Below are 7,172 nucleotides of genomic sequence, written 5' to 3' on the forward strand. Positions count from 1 at the left end.
ATTTCATAATTTTTCGCATCTTGCTAAACCACAAATCACCTTGTTAAGCTGCTGGAGTGCAAGAGGAGCAAGAAATACATATAAGCATACAGCACGCAAACATACACAGTTCTGTCATTTTTTCCACTCATGGCATACACACTCTTCATTCTCCACCTGCTTTTACCTGTCTCCTGTCACAGTACATGTTTTGCTGTTTGCTAGAGCCCTGATGAATCCCATCATATGCAGGGATGTGTGGACCAGGCCTGATGTTTGGCAGTGAGTTTCTCTTGACAAAGGTTGTTACCATTTCACAACGCTGACCTTGACCTGGCTGCTGTTTGAAGAGCTCAGGTGAGAAGGGAGGGGAGAGAGGGTGATGGGATAGATGACTGGAGGGGGGGATGGAGCACCAAGTTCTAACAGGTTTTCCTGATGCATAACAAACTCCCAGAGGGTTAGAGACTATAGAATAGCATCCACCACAACCAAATCATTCCAGATATTCACTGAATATGATTATCCCCTTCTTTTCAAAACATCTGTATCAACCTGACTCTACCAATCTGCCCACCTTCTCTACTGTGCTCCTTTTTTCTGGTTTTGTGAGATTGGGATGAGAGTAATTCTGTGATTAATTGTGGTCAATACTTTTATTAAACAGATCATCTCATCACCTTCCTGTCACATTTCACTCCTGAGGCCAGAGGGCTTCTCTCTTCCTTTTCTTTCCTTGTCTCGCGTCATCTCGTGACTTGGAGTGTTGTGTCCTGCTAAAAGTTTACCAGTTCGTATCATTGAGAAATGACTGATGATACATTTTTCATGTGGGTCATTAAAAATTCAAAAGATCCGTTCCCCTTCTTTATTCTGAGACTCAAGGAAAAAAAACAAGCCTCAATAATGGATGAGAGAAAGGTTTGCTAAGAAAAGAGAGCCAGTGTGGTGCGATTGAGCTGAGGGGAGAGCGAGAGAGAGAGAGAGAGAGAGAGAGTGAGAAAGGATATAGAGGTGATGATGTATGGATGGACAGAAAAGATGGAGACAGATTCAGAGAAAAAAGGAGTTGCTGACCAGTAGTTTTGATAGACAGGGAGAGAAAAAAGGAGTGTGGAAGGTGATCTGACCTGGTGTGGTGAAACATTTCTCTTCCACATGCAGCCTTTGTCCATGGGTGTACATAGCTGGCTGCTCCTGGTCCTCTGCTCTTAGTCAGTCACGCACAGCAAACGCAGTCTGGCCTGTCACACAATGCCACACATTCAACACACAAATAAGTACACACAAACACACAGAAACACACAGGGTTCTCTTCACCTAATTGCCAAAGGGCATATATTTGTCACTATAAAAGAACATTCAATGCTCAAGAGCCTGTTTGTCACAGAAAAATGCTGAACTAGTTGAACATTTTTAACATTCCTTGAAGGCTCAGTGCTGCTATTGTGAGCGCCTTGTTGGATATTGTTAACAAGTTGAGGACAGAGACACTTAACTACATCATGCAGAGGACTGACCAACCATAAAAGTTGTTTGACAGGATGTAATTTTTGTGGAAAGTAGAGATTATCACAGGCAATAACATTTTAAATCCCAAAGCACAAAATGTGTTCGCACACAGTGTGCAAAATTAGGTACTTCTTTTTATTTAATTTAAACTGTCAACTATAAGCAATAAGCAAAAATGCACAGACATTCTGGCTATATCTTTTTCCATGTGCAATTCTTTTTTTTGTCTGAGCACATTTTTTTTTAACTTCTAATAACCTTTCACATGAAACTAAATATGATTAGTCTCTTTTTTCCTGAGCACATGCTCCCACTCTTTGTATTTATCTGCCAAAATCTGTGCAAAAGACATCCCTGGACATTATTATGGTTGCATCAACAGCAAACTCAATCATTTTGTGCACTGAAAAAAATAACATTGAAAAAACAAGAATGCTGGACAAGAGGGAAAGGAACTAAATATTAGGCTCATACATTTAACTGTCACAAAAAGGCCTAAAGTGCAACAAATTTATCAAGTCAGTTTTAGGCATATGTAAAATGTATGCCTGTGGAGTGTTATTTTATTATGTCCCTCTTGCACTCAAACATAATAGTGCCGCTGGGGTGACCAAGGCCTCTCTCAGGATGCCATCTAGTGGTATATCATAGGACATACACACCTTGGTGTACTTGATGATTTTGAAGGAAAACTAGAGAATTGCATCATCCCAGATATTAAGAGAAAGGGAGAAAATGTGATAACTTGACTTAATGATGCTGTTTTTTGTGCCGCTTGAAAGCTCTTACCTATAATAAATGAGTGTGAATATCCTTATGTATGTACTATACAAGACATGTTCTTGTGAGGGTAGATTGATCAGCCAGGATTGGTAAGGAGACCATAACTTCACCTAAATACAGTGTCACCTAATCCTTTTTAAAAACACAGAAAATCCATGCTCATTCAAATATGCTTGGAAATATGCACACACATGCACCCAAACTGCACACTCACAGGCACAAACACACACTCAGATGTTACAAGGCTCATTAATATTGTGCAGGGCGTTATCTGTCTAATGAGAGCAGAGTAAACATGCCCATCAGATGGGAGACAGTGGAGCAACAGAACTGGAAAAGCAAAGACAGAACAGACTCCCCATCCTCCCAGGAAAATCCCAGAAGGCAGTGGAGAAGATTGTACACCCATAAACACATTGTACACTGGTACACGTCATGATATGAACATAGTCAGCCCAGTAAGGGATAAGCCTGATGATATTCAGCATTTTTTCTTATTGTCAACAAATCCCATTAAAAGACCAAAAGGAACCATGTGTTAGTCTGTATCTCAGTATGACTGTGGCCCAAGCCAATTCATTCATTCCAACAAGAAATATATACTTTAATTTTTTAAAGCCTAAATAATTTACTACACCAGCTGGGCTCAGTAATTTACTCAGGCGTGAGTAAAGTGTGACTTTGTTGGGGACTGTTTTCTGTCTTGGATTTGGTGTACTAGTTTTTCAGGCAGCAGAACAGTGTATGTATGTCTAACAGTGTTAGACAACAGTACAGGTCAATGGCACAGAGGAATTAGCTATACCAGGCTGTCAATATACACACACAATAATAGGAACAAATCAGTTGGTTTTGGGATTTCTGGACAATACAAAAAATGTAGAATATAACCAGACTTAAACTTCTGTTGCAAAATGAGATTAATTAGAAAAATATCACTCAACTTCACTGGATTGACAACAAATGCCAAAAGTTTGCCCACAATTATTTTTCTAAAAGAGATGCTAACTAGACTATTAGTCAAGTCAGACTTTCAAAACACTGCAGAGAATTCTACTAGACCATAGATGGCTTACACTCTAACAAACACATGCACACACACCCATACATTCGCTGTCTATAATCAACAAATTCCGACACCAGCCAGCATCAGACAACACAGTACTCCCGCCACTATTCGACAACCCCTCTCATTGTGTTGATTTTGCTCTCTCTCTCCAGCTTTCATTTGGGTGTTTTATCTTTTGTTTACTGGCGGGTTTTATTCTCAGTGGCTTGGGGAGGCAAAATGTTGGCAGTAGCTCAGTTTGATCTGCGGTCGTGGATGAAAAGCGCCAGTGGGGGAAAACAAGGGTATTTTGGAAATATAAAAAACACAGCCATGTAATTACAATAAAAATACATAAATATGAGTCCTCCTGACAGCGAGGGAAAGTGCCAGTGTCAGCATTGTGATGGTAAATAGTCTGAAAGGGAGTGTTTGTGTGACACTGCGGGGGTCACCTCTACAACAGACGAGCCTGAGTTTCAACTGGGAAATTTAAAAAAGTCCGGAAACTTCCTCACCATCCAACCAGGCCTTTCAGGCATTGAGGCTGTGAGTCGGCACTCAGCAGGCTGGTGGTGATTTAACATCAACAACACCACAAGACAATTTTGATGTTGAGGGAGAAAAAAGAAAAACAAAGCACAGAGGACGAGGATTTGCCAAATGTGCTCAATGAATGGTTTTACTCATAGAGCTGATAAAAGCAAGGCTGATTTGATAACTATAAGCTAAAATAAAGGACATGATGACCATCAAAACATTGTATGTTTGCCAGATTTATTATCTTTGGATATCTCAGTCACAAATGAAAAACATTTGATTATAAATAAGATATGACTAAACCCTAAATACTATTTGTTGACATGACAACATAGACTAAATGATTAAAACAATCAGCAAATTGATTGATAATGAAAATAATGGTTGGCTAAAACCCACAGTTGATTTATCTTTACTGTTAAACCTGTTAAATTTATATCTAACTGTTAAATCACACTGCTTTGCCACTTTTCTGTGTTTCATAAAATTTTAATTTGAAAATGTTTTGATTCTGGGCTGTTGGTTGAATAAAGCAAGAAATGGAGATGTCACTTTAGGCTCTAATAACTAGTGATTTGTATTTTTTAACAACTTTGTTTACTTTTAAGAGGCTGTGCAATTAATTTAAAAAACACTTTCTCCCCTAGTTGGATGGACTTTTGGTTAATTGCCATTAGTTGTTTTAGCTTTCTCTCTTTAATTATATGCAATTCCAAATATGAATTTATTGAAAATTGTGGTATGAGTAAAGTTAAGTCTTCAGTTCTGTAAATTTGGTTTACTGTCCAAATTACAGCTCCCTGTGCAGCAAGTTGATTTCAATGCCCCCTGAGTGTGTTAAACATAAATCAACAGATGGCCAAACCCACATAGTTCTGCTGTCCTCCATCACTGAGCACAAATTTAGTCTTAGCACTGGGTTTATGCGATGAAGTGGGCCTGTGAGTTGTGATTGCAGCATGGCAGTAAGAGATCATAAACAGGCACTATTCCCAGCACAAAGATAAGACACATTTTTGGCCACATTAAAAAGTAAAAAGTAGAATTAGTCAGTAGAAATACGGAGGGAAACAGAGAGAGATCAGCAAACTGAGGGAGAGAGAAAGACGGGAGACACTTATCAAGAGTGGCGCCATTATGGGTCGACATTTCAAAAAGGACTGTGTGCAGTCCCAAATCACTACTCAACAACTACTCACAACTGTTATGTGCACACATAAAGACAATCATTTACACAAGCACACGCACACAAGCATATATGCACATAGTGGGCCCAGAAAATAACAACCTCCCAACGACCCATGCTTATCTCAACACACCCAGGCTTTCTCTCTTTGGCATTCACTCCCTGTTTTTCTCTCAAACATACTAACACACACACACACACACACACACACACACGCACACAAGCCTATCTTTCATCCCAAAATTCATGGAGGCAAATCTCTCTCATCCTCTACCAACCATTCTTTCTCTTCAACTCTCGCAGGCACAGTTCCCTCTTCTGTCCCAGCATTGCCTCTGAAATCTCCTTGTTTTTCTGGCAAACATTGACCAATTCACTGTCATAGCCCATTCTGCATCCTTCCTTTTTTCTGGCTTTCTCTCAGTCCAGTAGTTTTTTTTTGTCCTGAAATAATCTAGTTCAACTGAAGAAGCCCCAAGCAAATGTGACAATTCTTTTCTCATTAGAAAAAAAAACAGGCAAGACAGTAGGCATCTTGTGGTACAGGTTTACAGAGTTACAGTTTAGACAGATGTGGCAAAAAGGACCCCAGATCATGTATGATTAAGTATGGTACATAGTGACTTACTGACAATTTACATTGGTTACACTAACATTATCAGCTCTGTGTCACTGGCCATCATCATGTAGTACAACAGGAAAGCCAAAGCTGATTCCTAAATAATTTCTCTCTTCTGTTCTCACATCATTCTGAGCAGCTCCAGGCTTAGTGGGGGTTATAGTCCAGAGGGCACAAAGCATGAGAGACATGGCCTTTACATCTGGGCCAGAGGATAGATTACAAGAGATTAGTGACATCATAAATCATCTTCTAGATCATTTTGGCTTTTTTTTTCCCACGACAGAAAGCTAGACTGTAAAATGCTATTGCATTAAATGAGACAATTGAGTATTTCTTCACTATATTTGTGATGCCAGTAAATACTGTATTTGATATCTCTGTCAGGACTATGCAGTTCATGGAAGAGAGTGAGTCATCCCTAGATCCTATCCTGCAGTCTGCCCATACCACAGTCTAATGTTAGGCTATACTGATCCTTGGTGGTCACATGAAGTACTACAACTACTATAAGTCAAGAGTTCTTGCTGCAAAACCTTTAGGATTTTAGGAAGCTTTTACAAAAAAGCCTGGCCTGCTCGATTGCTAAAAATCTGTGTATTAAAACTGTGCTGTACATATAAATATACAAAATCTATCTTTACGTAACTTATTTTCTTTTAAAAAAATGTGAAATGCCAACTGCAGTTTAGGTTTATAATACAACAGTAGGATGGCACCATCCACAGGTGAATGAGAGAACAATCTGCTACAAACTTATCAAATCAACATCAAGTAGAAATACAGTAGGTTGTGCAGTAGATTGTTGATAGACCTGCAGAGATTTTACTGTGATTTGAGCTGAAACAAGTAGTCAGTTAGTTACTTACGATGAACTCACATTAGGGAAGCACAGGACAGGACCTCTGGTGGCAGAGTGGTTGAGATGGATACAGTGTAAGTTCGAGTCCAGTTGGAGGCATTTTTGCATGTTGTACCCCTCTGCTGTGTCCCAGCCTTCTTCTCTCTCCACTGTCAGTTTTATGTACTCCTATGTACTTAAAGACTCACCTCATTGTGCTGTTGTATTGCATTATAGCTAATATTAGCTAAAACACAGGTGTAATAAATTAAGATATAATGAACTCTGAGAACAGAGCCATCATTGATTACATCAATTAATCACACCTGTGGTTTCCTGCTGTGTCGAGCTAATTAGCTAGGGTTATGTACTGCAGAGCAGGAGGTGGTAATCAATGATGAAGAGCTACAGGTGAGTAGGCTAGGTGGTTTGGCAGGAGAGTGGAAGTAGGTCAGCCACGCCCAGCTGAGGACTCCCTGCTAATAAACAAGCAGACAAGGGGCACAAACTAGTGACACTCAACAACAAAGAGTGGGAAAACAACAGAGAAACACAGACAGGTAATGCTCAAACCCTGACACTAAAAGTTAATCCTCACCCTGTTGCCTAACTGTTGCCTAACACTGTTACTGTGTATGTTAACACAATATTCACTGTAGCTCTA

The sequence above is a fragment of the Lates calcarifer genome, linkage group LG10 (genome assembly GCF_001640805.2).
Source record: "Lates calcarifer isolate ASB-BC8 linkage group LG10, TLL_Latcal_v3, whole genome shotgun sequence".
In the NCBI taxonomy this organism is placed as follows: Eukaryota; Metazoa; Chordata; class Actinopteri; family Centropomidae; genus Lates; species Lates calcarifer.